The sequence below is a fragment of the Monodon monoceros genome, unplaced genomic scaffold (assembly GCF_005190385.1).
Source record: "Monodon monoceros isolate NGI ecotype Baffin Bay Population unplaced genomic scaffold, NGI_Narwhal_1 Super_Scaffold_21, whole genome shotgun sequence".
Lineage (NCBI taxonomy): Eukaryota > Metazoa > Chordata > Mammalia > Artiodactyla > Monodontidae > Monodon > Monodon monoceros.
Window position 1 is genome coordinate 30,834,524 of NW_021703778.1, and position 17,699 is coordinate 30,852,222.

The following is a 17,699-nucleotide window of genomic DNA, read 5'->3' on the forward strand; positions in this document are numbered from 1 at the left end:
TGGAAGTGGTCCGAGGAGCGAAGCAGGAGGGCTGTGGCACACAGAGTTGGTCACACTGGTGGCCAGGGCTGAGGCCAGTATGCACAGTACCTTGGTGCCAAGCAGAAAATGAGAAAGGGACAAGCGCCAGGCCAGGGTGCCTGGCCTGGTGCGTGGGGGTGAATTAGACCCACTCGGTTCACCGAGCCCCCTTGACGGGGCGTCCTTAGGCAAGGTGTCCTTGTGCAGGGTGGCCCAGCTGCCCATTCAATTTCTTGTCCGTGAGGGCAAGACAGAGCCTTGAGGCACCACGGAGAGGGACCTGGTGGGAAGGATGCTGGCCTGGAATCTGGAAGAACTACATTCTGGCCACAGTTGTGCCTGTCACTCGTTGGAAGATGCCGGAGAAGTCTCTAAGCTTTCCTAGGTCTTTATACTCATCTGTAAAATGAGAATTAGAATGGCTATGTTTCTGTTCTGTTTTGTGTTCTTTTCAAAACCTGTAGAATGAACCCGTACACAGGGCACCAAGAAATAGACTGGATGACGCAGAACAGCTCCGGAAGAAGTGGGTGGGGTCAGAGGCTGGCTTCCTCTTCCTGGCCCTGAGGCAGCCGTGGCCACTGGCCGTGAACCCCAGGCTCCTCAGGAGGGACCTGCCTGACAATCTGGGCCGGATGGCTCTGAGTCTTCACATCCCAAGGCTCTTCCTCGTCGATCCTCGGCTTCCCAGTGGTCTTGCTGCGAGGGCGTCAAGCTCTTTGGGCCATTTTTTTGTGTTTGATGGGCAGAGTTACAATGCGACCCATTGTAGAGTCATAGGTACTGACAGAGAAAGAAATTCATTGAAAATGTGGAAGAGTGAGGCAGACATTCCACGGCTGAGGTTACAAGTTGCTTTTATGTTCTTCTCTTCACTGAAGCCTCAAACCCCATGAGTCACCCCCACCTTCCAGATGAGGTGATGGAGGCAGGAATGGCACGTGGCCTGGCCCTGGTCATAGGGCAGGGAGGGGTGGCCGGCTGGGCCATGTGTTTGGATTCCAAACTTATTGCTTTTTCCACTCTGCTTCACAGCTGCCTGTTTTGACAAATCTGCTGCAGATTAAGTCTGGGAGGAATAAAGGGTTGACATCCAGATCACAGATATAGAGAAGAGACTTGTGGTCACCAAGGGGGAGGGAATATGGGGGAGGGATGGAGTGGGAGTTTGGGATTAGCGGATGCAAAATACTATATATAGGATGGATAAACAGCAAGGTCCTACTGTATGGCACAGGGAACTACATTCAATATCCTGGGATAAGCCATAATGGAAAAGAATATGAAAAGAATATATATATATGTGTATAACTGAGTCACTTTGCTGTACAGCAGAAATTAACACAACATTGTAAATCAACTCTACTTCAATGAAATTTAAAAAAAAGAGTCGACATCCAAATAGTTATAAATCCGCGGCACAGCGCACAGTGTATGTTAGCATCTACAAGACTGCAGAGGTGGGGCAGGGCGGCGGGGGGTGGGGGCTGAAGGAGGTGTTCCCAGCCGTGGCTTCTTTTTGTTCTATTAAGGGTTTGCTTGTCAAGAAGCATCTGGTAGATGACACGCAGCCCCTTTTCCAGGATGAATGAAGACACACAGAGGCACATCGCAGGAGAGCAGCACATACATCTTTGTTCAAGGATGTCAGACACAAAATGGAGTTGTTTAAAAATTCACTCTCCAATACAGGCACAAAAGTCATGGTACAGGAAGGTCATGACGAACTTGACAAGCCAAGAATGTGAGATTTTCCATCTCATGTAAATAAACATGCTTTGGGTGGGGGAGGGAAGGGAAGGGAAAACCGATACAGAAATCCACACACATCAAGTGTAGAGCTGGGTAAATTATTATAAGGTGAGTGGCCTTGTAGCCACGCCCCCAGGTGAAGAAATTAACCACAAACGGCACCAGAGTTCCCCCCACCTGCCCCATCCTGATGATAACCCCTTCCTCCTCCTCCAAAGTAACCACTTTCTGACTTGTAGTCATCACTTCCTTTCACTTCTTTGTAGTTTTAACATTCAAGCATCTCTCCCTAGACACTACAGGCTAGTCTTGCCCATCAAAAAATTTTTAATCTTTCAAGTCTCAATCTCCAGGTTTCTCACCATCCTTCTCTTTTCCCTACAATTTATCTGTGGAGGAACCTGGACTATCTGACAGTCTGGCTTTTGCTGACTGCATTCTCATGGTACAATTCAATATGTTACTCTGCCTTCTGGGTGTCTTGCCAATTGGCAGCTGGATCCAAAGACTGGATTGGAGTCAGGCTCAATCCCTTTCACAAGATACAAATGATGTGTCCTTCCATCAGGAGGACCATCATGTCTGGTTTTCACTCTTTTTTTTTTTTTTTTTGCGGTACGCGGGCCTCTCACTGTTGTGGCCTCTCCCGTTACAGGCTCCGGACGCACAGGCTCAGCGGCCATGGCTCACGGGCCCAGCCGCTCCGCGGCATGTGGTATCTTCCCGGACCAGGGCACGAACCCGTGTCCCCTGCATCGGCAGGCGGACTCTCAACAACTGCGCCACCAGGAAAGCCCTCACTCTTTTTTTGATGTCAGCAGCCGTTGGTGCTCAATTCCTGTATCTATTAATTCATTGTGGGATGCAAAGTGGTGATATCTTAATTCAATATTTTTTTCAATGATCACTTATCAGTAATAATTGATATTATTATACAATGATACTTCCCCTCACCTACTATCTGATTACCCAAGGGTACATTTTATATAAGAAAGACAGGATAAATGCCTGATAATTTTCTTGTTATTTGCCAGTTTTTAAGATTATGAATTATTTCCCTATCATCCTCTGAGAGCAACCAATGAGTTTTTAAAAAATATCATCATGAACCTATGGATTTAAACATATTTGATAAGTTCCAATGCATTGCAATGAGCATCCTAATTGACACTCAAAATTTCCCATTGTTAGCAAGTAAGAACTTCTGAAGTCAGCTCTGATTCCTTTTGCCATTACTCTAATAATCTCTCATGGCTTTTTGCTATCTGGTATGATCCCAAACCTGGGATCAGCCAATTCTTTTATTGAGAACTGGTATTTTAAAACCATAATCAGTGCACTAGGGATATTCATTGTGACTGGGTTGGTCATTGTTTCTAGGCTTTTTCAGGGGACAGAATGAAGAGAAACACACACACACAGAGTAAGCTACACAGATAGACAAAATGGTTCATAAATTCATACTGTTATTTCCAATTCAAATTCTGGACTACAGGAATTTTATCTAACATCTATATTGCATCTCTAACTGCTTTTCTCTACACTGAGAATCCTAGTTCTCAAGGACACAAAAAATGATAGAATTAGAATGTCCCATAATTCCTCATTTGCTTAATCTGGTATTATGTGCAAAGAGTCTCATAATAATAATGCAAATCCTACTGCAACCAATTAATTACTGGACACAGTTAAAGCTTTTGCATTTGCTCTTCCCATTCAACCCCAGTTTTAAAAAATAGTCGCAGTATAGCTACATTATCAGAGCATGTCTTAGTCTATTCAGGCTGCTATGACAGAAGACTACAGACTGGGTGGCTTATAAACACAGACACTTATTCCTCACAGTTCCAGAGGCTGGGAATTCCAAGACCAAGGTGCCAGAAGACTCAGTGTCTGGTGAGGGCTTGCTACCTAGTTCATAGATGATCATCTTCCTCCTGTGTCCTCACATGGCAGAAGAGGCAAGGGAGCTCTCTGGGGTCTCTGTTATTAGGGCACTAATCCCATTCATGAGGACTCCACCCTCATGACCTAATCACCTCCCAAAGGCTCACCTCCAAATATCATCATATTGGGGATTAGGTTTCAGCATATGAATTTTGGAGGTTCACAACATTCAGTTTATAGTGGAGCACATAACCAGTACATACTACACTTTTTCTTTTAACACTCATTTGGTCTTTTGAAATAGAACAACTTTATTAAAATATAATTCACATAGCACAAAATTCACCCTTTTAAAGTGTGCAATTCAGTAGTTTTTAGTGTGTTCACAGCAGAATGCAACCATTACCACGACCTAATTTTAGTATATTTCATCACCTGAAAAAGAAACCTGTCCCCATTAGGAGAAACTCCTATTCCTCCTTCCCCAGGCCCCTGGAAACCACTAATCTATTTTCTGTCTCCATGGATTTGCCTCTTCTGGACATTTCATATCAATGGAATGATACAATTATGTGGACCTCTGTGATTGGCTTCTTTCATACAATGTTTTCAAAGTTCATCTATCTTATAGCATTTTTCACTACTTCATTCCTCTTTATGGCTGAAAACATTTCATTGTTTGGATGCACCATATTTTGCCTGTTCATCAGTTGGAGATACACAGGCTGTTATCATTTTTGGGTTACTATGAATAATACTGCTATCAACACTCATGTACAAGTTTTTGTGTGAAAATATGTTCTCAATTCTCTTGGGTATTTACCTATGAGTGGAATCTCTGAGTCCTGTGGTAACTTAAGCTGGGCACGTTGAGAAACTGCCAAATGGTTTTCCAAAGTGGATGCACCATTTATATTCCCACCAGCACATCCAAAGTGTCCATTTTCTCCACATCCCGCCAATACCTGTTATCGTCATCGTTGTAATAACAGCCCTTTTAGTGCTGTGAAGTGGTATCTCATTGTGGTTTTGATTTGCATTTCCCTAACAACTGGTGATGTGGAACATCTTTTCACGTGCTTATTGGCCATTTCTATATGTTCTTTGCAGAATTGTCAATTCAGATTCTTTGCCCATTTTTAATAGGGTTATTTGTTTTGTTGAATTGCAAGAGTTTAAAAGAATATGTATTCTGGAATACTAGACTCTTATAAGATATGTGATTTGTAAATATTTTCTACCTTTCCATAGACTGTCTTTTCATTTTCTTGATAATGTCTTTTGAAGACAATTTTTAATTTTGATAAAATCCAGTTTATCTATTCTTTCTTTGGTGCTCGTGCTTGTCATTGCTAAGAAACCATTGCCTAAATCAAGGTCACGTAGATTTATAGCTATGTTTTCTTCAAAGAGTTTCATAGTTTTAGTTTTTATATTTAGCCCTTTGATGCATTTTTGAGTTAATTTTTATATATGTTATGAGGTAGAGTCCTCATTTAGTCTTAGTTCTAAAAGGAAATTTCTATTTATTGCTCTTCAGCCTGTACTTAAGTTAATGTTACTTCTAAAAGGAAATTTATATTTATTGCTCTTCAGCCTGTACTTATGTTAATGTTTCTCTAGTTATTTTGGTTGTTCGAGGTTCACGAACGAATAAGATTCTTCATGAAGGGCTCGTGGGAACAATATTCCATGAGTTCTTGCACACTGATCATAGTTTATATGTGAGTTTTATACTTGAAGTTCAGTTTCTGGATATAAAATCTTTGGGTGACATTTTCTTTACTTTTGACTATCTTAGAAATGCTTCTTCATTGATTTTTCTGGCATAATGCATTATTGTTAAATATATTATTTCCTTTAAGAGCCACTTGCTCTTTTTGCCTCAATACCCAAAGGATATCTCCTTTTTCTTTAGAGTTCAGTAATTTTACTACAATATGTCTTGGTAATGACCATACTGGTTTGATAGTCTCTTGCACAGAGTGTACTCTTTCAATATGCAATTTCAAGTCATTTTTTTTAGTATTATTTTCTTGAATTATAGTTTTAATATTTGTGTTGTTCCCTTGCTTTAGTTTCCTTTTTCAGGAGCTCCTTTCAGCCTTATGTTTGATCTTCTTTAATACTGTTCAGTATATGCTTTCTCACAAATCTTTTCTTACCTATTTTATTTATGATTTAATTATTATTATTCTCTTGGCCACACCACGCGGCATGTGGGATCTTAGCTCCCCGACCAGGGATCAAACCCGTGCCCCCTGCATTGGAAGCCCAGAATCTTAACCACTGGACTTCCAGGGAAGTCCCAATGATTTAAATTTCATCTTCCTTTTTACCTTTTATTTCTCTCAGGTTATTAGCAATTGTATTTACTCACTCTTGTACTTTTTCTAGCATAGCCTTTATTTCTGAAATCTTTTTATTCTTTTTCTGTTTTACATTTAATCCCGTGATCCATTTTTAGTTAACTTTTGTATAAAGTGTGAAGTTAAGTTGGAGTTCACTTTTGTTTGTTTGTTTGTTTGCAGTACGCGGGCCTCTCACTGCTGTGGCCTCTCCCGTCGCGGAGCACAGGCTCTGGACGTGCAGGCCCAGCGGCAATAGCTCACGGGCCCAGCCGCTCCACAGCATGTGGGATCTTCCCTGACCAGGGCAAGAACCCACGTCCCCTGCATCGGCAGGCGGACTCTCAACCACCGCGCCACCAGGGAAGCCCATGGAGTTCACTATTTTTGCTTATAGATAATTGCTCCAACACCATGTGTTGAAAAGCCTATCCCTCCTTCTTCATTGAATTGCTTGTACATGTATCTTAACAATCAATTGGACATATTGTTTTGGACATACTGTCTGTTCTGAGTTCTCTATTCAGTTCCACTGTTCAATGTGTTTATCCCTCTGCCCTAACCACAATATCTTGATTATTATATTTCTATAGTAGGTTTCGGTATTGAGTACAGTGATCCTTCCCGCTTTACTCTTTTTTTTCAAGATGATTTTAGCTATTCTAGGGCCTGTGCTTTTTCACACAAATCTAAAAATAAGTCTAAAAAAAGCCTTGCTGGGATTTTGACATGAATTTCATTAAACCTATAGGGAAATTCAGAAAGAACTGACATCTTTACTATGTTGCATCTTCCAATCCACGAACACAGTGTGTCTCTCCATTTGTTTAGTTCTTTTTTTTTCTTTTTGCCATGTGGCATGTGAGATCTTAGTTCCCTGACCAGGGATTGAACCCACACCCCCTACATGGGAAGTGCAGAGTCTTAACCACTGGACCACCAGGGAAGTCCCTGTTTAGGTATTTTTTGACTTCATCATTGTGATGGTTAATTTTCTGGTCACCTTGGCTGGGCCATAGTGCCCAGATATGTGATAAAAAATCATTTTGTATGTTTCTTTGAAGGTATTTTTTGAAAGATATTAACATTTAAATCAGTGGACTTTGAGCAAAACAGATTCTTCTCCATAATGCAGCTGGCCCTCATCCAATCAGTTGAAGGCCTTACTAGAACAAAGAATGACCCACCCCCCCCCACCGCCCCGAACAAGAAGGAATTCTGCAAGAGTAGAAAAGGGACTTCTACCACCTTTCCAGGTTAGGAGGATCATTATAATCAAGTCTGGAACTTCTTAGGAAGAGGTTTTGGTCTGGATCCCACATTTAAATCACTCAATGATTTCTGAAGTTTCATTACTTTGTCTATTTATCCTAAAGTTATCGGAATATTGTATAGTTGGAAGAGTAGAACTAATAAAGGCCTTACAATAATGCCTTTTGAATTCTAGATAGAAATTAATCCATAAGAAATATGAGGGCTTCCCTGGTGGCGCAGTGGTTGAGAGTCCGCCTACTGATGCAGGGGACACGGGTTCGTGCCCTGGTCTGGGAAGATCCCACATGTCGCGGAGCGGCTGGGCCCGTGAGCCATGACCGCTGAGCCTGCACGTCCGGAGCCTGTGCTCCGCAACGGGAGAGGCCACAACAGTGAGAGGCCTGCGTACTGCAAAACAGAATTAAAAAAATAAATATGAGGTCTGGCACTGAGTCTTATTGATCTTTACATGTTTAGGACAATGCTTTGCACATATACCACTAATAATATTTTAGAATAGATGGATGACATCAGGAAAAATATAAATTATTTTAAGAAAGCTGTATCAATATCAAACAAAAGATACTTACTATAGCTTTATTCTAATAAGGCACTCTTCTGAGAACTGTGGGAAATCCAAAGAAATACTGTGAATCCTCTCCTTAAAGTTACTATACTGTATTTGAGGAAACAGCTTAGTTTGTTTTTCCCTACAGTGTCCTGGAAGGTGGCTTCCAGATACCAAGTCACCTCTGCTGGACATCTGTACTCTGCTCTGTCTACCAATGGTGTTAAAGCTTACCCTTCCTCCTATTTTGGTTTGGTTTGGCATTTGGGTCCTAACCTAACTTCACCTTCTGGTTTCATACCCTATGCCTCTAACTTACGTTTTGGTCTTTTCTGACCTAACTTGTTCTGCTGATTTGGGCCAGGATCAGCTGAACCCAACAGGACTGCTTTCATACAGGATGGTGTCACGATCACAGAATAATAATGGGCACTTAGTGTATGCTGTATGGTAGTGCTGTTCTAAGTACTCTAGATGAATTAAAGCATGGAATCCTCACAAGAGATACAGTTTGCATAGGTGATGAAGTAGGTCATTCTCAGCAGGAATGGCCCACTAATGTCCAGAAGCGAAAAAAGCTGGGGCCAGTGCCTTGCTGGAGCTGAGGGCTGGGGAACATGTCTGGGAGAGCAGAGAGAGAAGTGGGGTTTGCGGGATGGTCTGAGCTGTCACTGAGCATACAGCTTACTTGCATGAGAAAGGCCAACTATCCCCTGAGAATTATATCTGCACTGTGAAAAGTGGGGCCAATGACATAATTGACACTGAAGATCAGTGAGTCCTGATGTTTATTTTTCCAGGGACTTCCCATTTATCCGTGAGCAAAGTGCTTTACTTTTGTTTAATACTTAAACAATAAAAAAGCTATTCAAGGAGTTCTCGTTGAAGGTGACTCTCATCCTTCAAAACCAAATGACAAATTTTACTCCATTATTTTCTGTTCAGTTGATGGTTGAGAATTACCAAATCTCATGTGGCTTAACTTGTAATTTTGATACATTTTCCCTGAAGGGAAAACATTTCTTTCATGCATAATTTTGTTTGAGTCAGTGTGTGTGAATATGAATAACTGCTTATTCTAACGAAATCATTACAATATATGTTTCTAATAACCTGACTTAATGGTGCTGGTTGAGTTAATTTAAGTGGAACCTACTTCTTAGCCTCATTGCCCTTCCTGAGTAATCCAACATCATTTATTTCTCAGGGGCTTCTCACAAAATTCTACTCAGTAGCTCAGAAGTCTTAAAGACTTAACTTTGGATTTACTTATTTTATCTTTAAATTTTTTTCATTTTTTAATTGAAGTATAGATGATTTACAATGTTGTGTTAATCTCTGCTGTAGAGCAAAGTCAGTTATACATATATACATTTTTATATTCTTTTCCATTATGGTTTATCACAGGATATTGACTATATAGTTCCCTGTGGTATACAGTAGGACCTTGTTTTTTATCCTTTCTATATATAAAAAATTTAACTTTAACATAGAGTTTAGGATAGAGAATTCAATTGAAATAAATAGTAATTAAATACTACAATCTGCTAAGGACTATGCCAGGTACATTAAGGGATTGAAAGCATGAATGAAACTGTGTTCCTGTTTATAAGGAACTCATTACTGATGGAACAACATCACCCAGCATTCACAAAGTGCTTTTATGTTTGCAAAATACTTTTATCTATTTGCGATCTAATTTAAATCTCATCACAGAAACTATGAGGTTTTATGAGTGTTTCAAGGCCTGTCAAAATTAGATTTCTTCCTTCTCTGTACTAAATTGTACTTTAATTATTTTATTTAAGTGTGGAACATTTTAGGTATTAACATGTTAATATTAAGTCTTCCTATCCATGAACACAGTGTCTTTCCAACCATTTATGTTTTCTTTAATTTCTTTCAGCCATGTTTTGTAATTTCCAGTGTATAAATCTTTCACCTCCCTGGTTAAATTTATTCCCAGGTGATAATGAGATAGACATTTTATAACCCAATGAACAGAGACAAGTCAAAGTTTTCATACATGAGTTATTCTCTTACCAAAGCCCAGAGATGCCTGTAATGTTTTCACCCCTCCAGTTACAGTTATCTGAACAAACGTGCTCCAGAGCTGTTGGTGATGAACAGAGGGTACTGGGGAACAAGTTCAAGTCACTGTTTTTCAATTCTACACCAAAAGTGGAATTACTGGGTCATGTGATAAATTTATATTCCCACTAGCAATGAACAAGGGTTCCAAATTCTCCATGTCCTTGCCAACTCTTGTGATTTACAGGTTTTTTTCATTTTTAATTTTTTATTATAGTCATCCTAGTGGTGTGAAGTGGTATTTCATTGTGTTTTTTCATATTGTGGTATAATATACCTAACACATTCGCATTGCTGTACAACCATCACCGCCATCCATCTGCAGAACTTTCTCACCTTCCCTAATTGAAACCCTGCACCCATTAAATACTAACTCCTCATCTGTCCTCCCCCCACCCCCTGGCAACCACCATTCTACTTTCTGTCTCTATAAATTTGACTACACCAGGCACCTCATATAATTGGAGTCATAGAATATTTGTCTCTTTGTTGACTGGCTTATTTTACTCAGCATGATGTCCTCAAGGTTCAGGAGATAGTAGTACAGATATCTCTCTGAGTCCCTGCTTTCAATTCTTTGTGGTATATACTTACAAGTGGGTTTGCTGGGTATAGTAATTTTATGTTTAATTTTCTTGAGGCACTTCCATACTGTTTTCCACAGTGGCTGCACCATTTGACATTCCCATCAGCAGCACACAAGGGTTTCAATTTCTCCATATTCTCAATGACACTTGGCTATTTTCTGTTTGTTTTGTTTTGGTTAATAGCCATCCTAATGGATGCCAAGTGGTATTACATTGTGGTTTTGATTTGCATTTCTCTAATTAGTGGTGTTGAACATCTTTTCATGTGATTATTGGCCACTTACATATTTTCTTTGGAGAAATGTCTATTTCGGATATTTGTCAATTTAAAAATTGGGTTGTTTGTCTTTTTGTTTTTGAGTTGTGGGAGTTATTTATACATTCTGGATATTAAATCTTTATCAGCTATATAATTTGCAAATATTTCCTCCCATTCTATAGTTTGTCTATTGCTTTCTTTTTTTTTTTTTTTTTGGCTGTGTTGTGTCTTCATTGCTGTGCATGGGCTTCCTCTAGTTGCAGTGAGCGGGGGCTACTCTTTGTTGCAGTGTGCAGGCTTCTCATTGCAGTGGCTTCTCTTGTTGCGGAGCATGGGCTCTAGGCATGCGGGCTTCAGTAGTTGTGGCACGTGGGCTCAGTAGTTGTGGCTTGTGGGCTCTAGAGTGCAGGCTCAGTACTTGTGGAGCATGGGCTTAGTTGCTCCGTGGCATGTGGGATCTTTCCAGACCAGGGATCGAACCTGGGTCCCCTGCATTGACAGGCAGGTTCTTAACCACTGCACTACCAGGGAAGTCCCTTTGCTTTCTTGATAGTATTCTTTGATGAACAAAAATTTTTAATTTTGATGAAGTACAATTTATCTAGGTTTTCTTTAGTTGCTCATGGTTTTGGTGTCATAGCTAAGAATCCACAGTCATATCCAAGATCATGAATATTTATACCTATTTTTTCTTCTAAGAGCTTTATGGTTTCCACTCTTATATTTAGGTCTTTGATCCATTTTGAGTTAATTTTCATACATGGTGTGAGGTTGGGGTCCAACTTCCTTCTTTTGCCTATGATAATCCAGTTGTCTCAGCTCCATCTGTTGAAGAGACTATTCTTTCTCCATTGAATGGCAGCCTTGTCAAAACTCGACTGGTGTTCAATGGATGGATTTATTTCTGGACCCTCAATTCTATTCTAATGGTCTGTCTATCCTTATGCCTCTACCACACTGCTTTGATTACTGTAGCTTTATAGTAAGTTTTGAAATCCAGAAGTGTGAGTCTTCCAACTCTATTCTTCTTTTTCAAGACTGTTTGGCTATTTGGGGCCCACTGCAATTCCAGAAGAATTTGAGGATTAGCTTTTCCATTTCTGCAAAAAAAAAATCTAAGTTTTGACAGGGATTACATTGAATCTGCAGAGTGTTTTGGGTATTGATGTCTTGATATTAAGTCCTCCTATCCATGAACATGGTGTCTTTCCATTTATTTAGGTCTTCTTTAATTTCTTTCAGCAATGTTCTATAATTTTTGGTATACAAATCTTTCACCTCCTTGGGTAAATTTATTCCCAGGTATGTTATTCTTTTACATGTATTGTAAATGGAATTGCTTTATTAATGTTCTCCTCAGGTTGTTTTTTGCTGGTATATAAACAAATGACTAACTTCTGTGCGTTGATCTTGTATCCTGCAACTTGGCTGAATTTATCACCTCTAGTAGCTTTCTTGTGGATTCTTTGAGGATTTTCTATAAATATAGGATAATATCATCTGTGAACAGAGACAATTTTAGTTCTTCCTTTCCAGTTTGTATGCCTCTTCTTTCTTTTTCTTGTCTGATTGCTCTAGTCAGAATTTCTAGTATAATGTTGAATAGCAGTGGTGAATATGAACACCCTTATCTCATTCCTGATTTTGTGGAAAAGCTGTCAGTCTTTCACCCTGAGTATGATGCTAGGTGTGGGTTTTTCATAAATGTCCTTTATCATACTGAAGAAGTTAAAGGAAAATGACTCTTTAAAATGTTATTTTTAGAAATAATTTGAGGCCTAGGATGATGTTATTTTGGTGTTATTTTTCTCCAGAGATGATTTTCAGTTGCTTTTGTCAGCTCCTAGAGGCTTCAGCAATGCAGAATTACTTTAATCCAAATTTCGAGTTTGGGATTTCTGGGCACCTGCAACCAGAGAGAAGGCTGGCTTACTCCCTTAATCCCCAGGCACAGCCATCTGGGGGCCCATCACAAAGCAGGGGACTGGCTTCCTGGGTTCCCACCCTTGGAGGGACCTGGACTCAAAACTCATCTTTCTAACCCTGTGTGGTTGCCAGAGCCAGAATGCAAGTGTTCAGGGCAGAAGCGGTCCAAGTGCTGCATAACTCTCTGGATTCCTCCTAGATCTTGGCCTGGTATTCTCTCATTATCCCCATAATTCTTTGATGCTTTAAAAAAACATATTTAAAAAATATTTCATTTGGCTTCTTAGTTGTCTTCAGCAGGAGAATTCGCTAGCCTGCTGTTCCTGGAAGAGGAGTTCTCTGCTGATTATTACTTTTCCAGAGGTAGGGATTGTGAGATCCAAGTACAAATTTCTTCTGTCTTATAGGAGACGCAAAGGGACAAGTTCATTTCTCATCCATTTATGGAGAGGTATATGTTGAAAAGAGCAGGAATCTGGAACAAGGGGCCTGTAAGGGAGGCATCAGAATTACTTATCTCCCCTTCGTGCAAGAAGGCGTGAGGCTTGCCTTTCACAAAAAGCTCAGCCACCTTCTTTGCTTAAGAACAATGGTCTCACAATACTACAAAGCTACAGTAATCAAAACAGCATGGTATTGGCACAAAAACAGAAATATGGATCAATGGAACAGAAAGGAGAGCCCAGAAATAAACCCACACACCTATGGACAATTTATCTTCGACAAAGGAGGCAAGAATATACAATGGGGAAAAGACAGTCTCTTCAGCAAGTGGTGCTGGGAAAATTGGACAGCTGCATGTAAATCAATGAAGTTAGAATGCTCCCCTACACTGTACACAAAAATAAACTCAAAATGGTTTAAAGATTTAAACATAAGACAAGATACCAGAAAACTCCTAGAAGAGAACGTAGGCAAAACAGTCTCTGACATAAATGTTTTCTTAGGTCAGTCTCCCAAGGCAATAGAAATAAAAGCAAAAATAAACAAATGGGACCCAGTCAAATTTATAAGCTTTTGCAGAGCAAAGGAAACCATAAACAAAATAAAGAGACAACCTACAGACTGGGAGAAAATATTTGCAAATGATACGACCAATAAGGGCTTAATTTCCAAAATATACAAACAGCTCATATACAATTCAATAGTAAAAAACCAAACAACCCAATCGACAAATGGGCAGAAGACCTAAACAGATATTTCTCCAAAGAGGACATACAGATGGCCAACAGGCACATGAAAAGCTGCTCCCCACTAATCATCACTAATTATTGGCGAAATACAAATCAAAACTACAATGAGGCACCACCTCACACTGGACAGAATGGCCATCATTAAAAAGTCTACAAATAGGGCTTCCCTGGTGGCACAGTGGTTGAGAGTCCGCCTGCCGATGTGGGGGACATGAGTTCGTGCCCCGGTCCGGGAAGATCCCACATGCCGCGGAGCGGCTGGGCCTGTGACCCATTGCCGCTGAGCCTGTGCGTCTGGAGCCTGTTGCTCTGCAGCGGGAGAGGCCACAACAGTGAGAGGCCTGCGTACCGCCAAAAAAAAAAGTCTACAAATAATAAATGCTGGAGAGGGTGTGGAGAAAAGGGAGCCCTCCTACACTGTTGGTGGGTGCCACTATGGAAAACGGTATGGAGGTTCCTCAAAAAACTAAAAAGAGAGCTACCATATGATCCTGTAATCCCACTCCTGGGCAAATACCCAGACAAAACTACAATTCGAAAAGATACGTGCAGCCCGATGTTCATAGCAGCACTGTTTACAATAGCCAAGACATGGAAACAACCTAAATGTCCATTGACAGATGAATGGATAAAGAAGATGTGGTGTGTATATATATATATATATATATATATATACACATACATATATATATATATATATATATATATATATATAATGGAATATTACTCAGCCATTAAAAAGGATAAAATAATGCCATTTGCAGCAACATGGATGGACCTAGAGATTATCATACTAAGAGAAGTAAGTCAGGAAGAGAAAGACAAATACCATGTAATATCACTTACACGTGGAATCTAAAATACCACACAAATCAACATATCTATGAAACAGAAACAGACTCACAGACATAGAGAACAGACTTGTGGTTGCCAAGGGGAAGGGGGGTGGGGGAGGGATGAATTGGGAGTTTGGGATTAGCAGATGCAAACTATTATATATAGAATGGATAAATAACAAGGTCCCACTATATAGCACAGGGAACTATATTCAATATCCTGTGATAAACAATAATGGAAAAGAATATGAAAAAGAATATATACATATATATATATATAACTGAGTCACTTTGCTGTACAACAAAAATTAACACAACATTGTAAATCAACTATATTTCAATAAAAGTTTTTAAAAAAGAACAATGGTCTATTAGTCTAATCTGATTTAGGGAGAAGAAAAAGTTGCTATAAGGTGGTTCCAGTAGTCTCCAGGAATCTCCCATAACACTAGGACATGTATTACTACAACCTTTCACAAGAGAAAAGCACTGAGGAGCAAAGAGGGCCAAGGAGTTGCCAGCTCCTACCCTCCCTATTTTTCTCCTCCCCTTTCCCCTCCTCCCTCCTTCCTTTCTTTATGATTCACTTCTAGGAAATTGACTCACCTTAATTATTTATTGCATTTAATACGACAGAATTTTAAGATTTTCTAAAATACAGAATTGATTTTTAAAACAGCAAAGTAATTTAAATTTCTAGATCAGTCTTTCCCTCAGCTCCCAAATCAAATTTCACCAAGGAGGTAGATCCCTATCCTAACCCACCTACACCAAAATCCCCTGCTGCGCTGCCTGGAGCTTTTTCCATGTCATTTATAAATAGAAGGAATTGATTCACATATATTTTGGAAGCACATCTAATACGTAAATGGGAGTTCACTGGAGGTTTCCAACACTTGGTCACTCTTCCCATGGTGTGTCAACTGGCGGCCCCCTATATTTTTAGTCCATGTTTAATTCACCACTGACACCTGCCATACAGCCTCAAATCCATCCAATTCTCCACCTTAATCCAAAACACTGTCACCTCTTGCCTCCATGACAGCAACAGCATCTCATCTCTCTACATTCCCTTGGGGATCCCTTAATCCATTTTCTATACTGTGGTCAGAAAGCTCTTTCCAAAGCTCCTTATCATCTGTTTTTTGGCACCGTGTAGAATTCTCCGTAACACTGAACCCATTTGCAATTGGCCTTGGAGCAATTATCCATATGCTGCTGGTCTCCCCACTACACTGAAAGGTCTCTGAGTACAGGAAGCTGGTCTGCTTCTGCTCATCCTTACATCCTCAGTGTCTGGTACACGGTGGGTGTTTAACATATTTTTAAAAATACTACATAATGTCAATAAACTCTATGTAACTTACTTATTTGGTATGCTTGTCATCTGTTTCTCACCTTGCCCCTGGAAGGCAGGGGTTGGCTGTTCTGTTCACCCATGTTCTCTGACAGCCTAAAAGGGGGCCCAGTGCTTAGAGGGCCCTTTGTGATCTTTTTTTGGAGGAATGAATAAATGAATGAATGAGTGAGTTGACTACAGTGAGAACCTAGCTTCCTGGCAGTCCAGGATCTTGTTTGGTATAATTCCAAGCCCTTAAAAAGTGCTGGCCTGCACATTTCTAGATAGAGAATGTCTCCAGGAAATTTGAATTTGTACTCCAGTGCTCAGAACCATGCCAGTCAGAGGCTCAGTCCTGTTACAGGTAAGAACTGCAGGAGGAGTAGCTTTGGCCACAGGCCAGCGTTCTGAGGTCAGCCACTTCACCTGTGGAATTCCCACACCTGTTCATCCTTGGGCCATCCCTTTGAATTGGAAAATAAATCCCATCCCTGCTAAGGTGTTGATTGATAAAGGCTTGAGCTACTGCCCCTTCAAGAGGAATTTGCATTTTAATAGAGGCTCATCAGCCCCAAAGGAATCAGTATCTCTTCTAAAGATGTAATTTTCCAGCACAGCAACTGAAATATTTTGGGGCGAGACGCTGCAGTGTCGCCGATCCAGATCAACAGGCGGACTCACTCAGTCCCGCCTTGAGGCTGTGTAAGACTGACCCACCATTTCCCACTATTATTACTGTGAACGTTGCCTCTTTGTGTCTAACCTCCTTAGGTCGCCTGACACTCGTGGGCCTCTCATGTCAACACAAGCCTTTTCAACACTGGCAGTCTTAAAGTGGTCACATCAACAGGGCCACAAGGTGAATTGTGACAAAACTTCCAAGCTTTCTTGGCACCCTAAGGAAGCCAACAGTCAGGTGTTTAAAACCTAATACGGGCAAAAGGGAGTAGAGACGATTTCGTAGGTCCTTCATGATACTGTTCATTTAAATTCGTTTTGCGCAATTTGTTTTCAGCCCCAACTTTTTACTTGTATCAAAAGCCCTGCAAATGGAAGGTGGGCAAGAGACATCAAGAGACATCCGTTCGTGAGCTGAGAATATTCTAAATGCCGAGCCCTCCAGGGCCGAGTTCTCAGTGGTGCCTTGAGAAATTCTGGAACTGCAGAAATTCTGGATCTTGGAATTCCGCATTCGAGAGCGGCTCCTGCTCGCCACACCTGGGACGGAGCGCTCGGAATTCACATCCTCCCGACCCTCGCCCCGCCACGTGCGCCCCTCCGGCGCCCCGGGCCTGCCCCAGGCTAGGCGGCGGCTCGCCCCCTGTGGCGCGGCCGGGCCGCGGGCCCGGCTCCCAGGCCCCTTACCCGCCGCTGGCCCGGGGCTCCGCCTGCCGCCCTCGCCCTTGAAGCGCCCGCGATCCCCACTCCCCTCCGCGGCGAGGGGCGCGAGCGCCGAGGCCCAGCCGCTGGGACCACACCTGCGCCAGCCCGTTCCCGCCCCGCTCAGTCCCGCCTGGAGCTCCGGGCCCGGCCCCGGCCCCGGCCCCGCGCGCGGCGGCGGGGCTCGCGCCCGGGGACAGAGGCGGCGGCGGCGGCTCGCTCCCGCGCCTGAGCTGGGGAGCGCGCCGGGCGGGCGGG